Source organism: Saccostrea cucullata, unplaced genomic scaffold (assembly GCF_032062105.1).
Source record: "Saccostrea cucullata isolate Sc308-1 unplaced genomic scaffold, CSIRO_AGI_Scuc_v1 ctg308, whole genome shotgun sequence".
NCBI classification, from domain to species: Eukaryota; Metazoa; Mollusca; class Bivalvia; order Ostreida; family Ostreidae; genus Saccostrea; species Saccostrea cuccullata.
The window spans coordinates 215,338-218,241 of record NW_026930989.1 but is presented as its reverse complement, the minus strand read 5'-3'; positions in this window follow the sequence as shown (position 1 = coordinate 218,241).

The following is a 2,904-nucleotide window of genomic DNA, read 5'->3' as shown; positions in this document are numbered from 1 at the left end:
TGTAAAACTTTGATCTCCATTTGGGGCCTCAGCCTATTGCTTTCGGTCATGATATTAAAACAAAATTAAATCACCACTACCTTATGATGCTTGCAATGGATATTGATATGAAAAATCATGTTCTTGAGAAGATTTTAAAAGATTTTTCCCTTTAAATTCCCATGGAAGAATTAATCCACCTGTTTTGGTCCCACCCTTTCAAGCATGTCAATGTTATGAACAAATTCGGATCTACATTTTTTCAGAAACTTTTGCACATGTTTATTTCTGGCACAATGGTTTGTAGGAAGAATTTTTTAATGATCCCTCTCCATTTTTGCATTCCATGCCAGAATTAAAGGCTTACAACGTTTGGACATCATTGTTCTGAGGCTGCACGACGTATCGCATTCCTGAAGGTCCAGCTAGTCTGCATGTTGTCTTCGGGCGGTCCCACTTCCGTCTACCCACAGGCGACCCGAGGACTACAGCACAAACTTTCGTCGGGTCCCTTCTCAGCACATGCATGGACGAACCAGTTCCGTCTCCTCTTCTTGGCAGTAATTTTTTTTTGGCCCCTGCCATCTTCAGAACTGGCTTCGTTTGGAATATGCTGCTGATTTTGATCTTCTTTTCCAAAGCCTTGGTGAGATTCAGGGAGACTTATCTTTCTGCTGAGGTTCAAGGCCTGTCGGATATTAGATAGCCTCCCAAAGGATACACTGTCAAGTCATATCCTCTTCCTAATGTCAGCAGTGCCTATGCCTTCCTTGGTGATATTGGTGTCAAGGTATGTGAATCTTTCCATCCCTTTAGCTTCATTTCTGTTTCCGACTTTCAGGCTGGCCTCACTCTTGCTGTTTGTCTTCAACACTTCATATTTCTTGACATTCAGTTTCATCCAAACTTTTGCTAAGTTGTCTTCCAGTTTTATCATCATGGAGAGGAGAAGATTCATTTCTGATGAAAGTAGGGCAGTTTGATTCGCAAGGTCGAGATCTTCAGGCATATTGGTCCCATTGAATTATCGTTTTCTGTTCTCTGGCTGTCTGTTGCATTACCCAGTCACAAGGAGTAACAGATATCCTAACATCACAATGAAGAACAAGAAACCTGACGTACACCAGTCTTGATTGACATCGATCATCATAGGGAAAAGGATTGGATTTCTTGTCGTCAATCACAGAACACTGAGTCTTCAAACAGGGCTTCATCCATTGAAATAAGTTTATGCATTGCATATTTCTTAAATTCATGATGACTCAAAGTTGCTTTTGTGCTCCGAGTCGAATGCTTTCTCGAATTCTACAAAATGGATGTACAGGGTAGCGGTCCACTCGTTAACTTGCTCCATGATGTTGCTGGGAAAGAAGATACGATTGACAGTCCCTCTCCGGAACCCTGCCTGCGTTCCAGCCTGCGTTCTGTTGATTCGGATTCTGGAGAGCATTTTGCTGGCCAGGGGCAGCAAGGTCGTCCATCTCCTACTGCTACAGGTCTGCACATTGCTTTTATTGCGTATTTTGCACCTCAGTTCCTTGGTCCATTTCCTGGACACCTTTTCCTTCCATATCCATATCAAAGATATTGTCTTCCCACACCTTTTTTAATTAAAATAAAAAATTTGGTGTTACAAAATTTTCAGTTTTAATAAATATTTGTGGGAATACAGTATGCTACAGTTCCAGACTAGTCTGTTCAAGGTCTGCCTTTTATATTTCTGTTGTAATTTAATCTGTTCCAGAGGCATTTCCATTCTTAAGCTCCTTAAATGCAGTTCTGATATCCTGTGTGGAGGGTGGACTGAGATGTCCAGCTCATCTCCCTCTTCATGTAGGTCAGGCGTCTTGTGGTGGTGACTCTGGAGTGCCCCTGTTGAGCACTCTAATATGAAGGTGAGTACTATAGAGGCAAACACTAAATCTGAACACGATTCGTAAATTGTCATACGCTGTTTTCGATATTACTATCTACGATTTACTCTTAACATTCGTTACACATGTGTGCTTTAGTATCAAGGATATCGGCGTGGAATTGCGAAACGTTCGTTCTGTTTATCTTGCATTAATTTGCAATTATCGCTCTTTTAGTCACTGTTCAATATAATCAATAGTCACCGATGTAGACGAACGTTTGCTAAACAACAATCGGTAGCAACAAAAAGATAACTATACACTTCACCTAATGCAGGAGAGTAAGATAACCGGTGACGAGTGATTATACTGAACTGTGACTAAGTGAGCGGATTTATATAGGGGCCTTCGGATATAGCGAGTGACTACTTCTAGGGCTGGGTATTGGCGAATATATCGATATATTGCGATATTTTTAACTGTATTGCGATATGTATTGCAATATTTTCAATGTAATAAAAATGGCATTTTCTTACTAAATTTACTATAATTTACATGCAGAATGTACATAACTATGATAAGTAACCAACACGGAAAAAAATCTTGTTGCTTTCAATTAAGTTATGCTCTGAAATGTTCCCACAAAACAACTTCTGTCTTACTGTTTGGCTTAATAACAAACTTTCATAAGTCCATTTTTATATTTAATGACAAAATTCCTTAATCTAAGCATATTGCCAATATATCGATATTACAAAATCGTATTGCGATACAATATTTTTTGTCATTGTATTGCAATATATTGAAATATCGATATTATTGCCCAGCCCTAACTACTTCCTTTTACACACACACACTTCATTCTAAATGTAATTTTTTAAAATAACTTTTTCATGAAAATGTTCATTGAAACACACACACACATACACATTCTCTCTGAATGTAATTTTTTTTAATAACTTTTTTCAAAAATGTTCATTGAAAAGCTGGTCAGTCCAATCTCTCTAGCGTTATTTGATCCACCCCTTCCCACTCCAAAACAATTTTGGAGATTAGAGAAAATATTACTCCT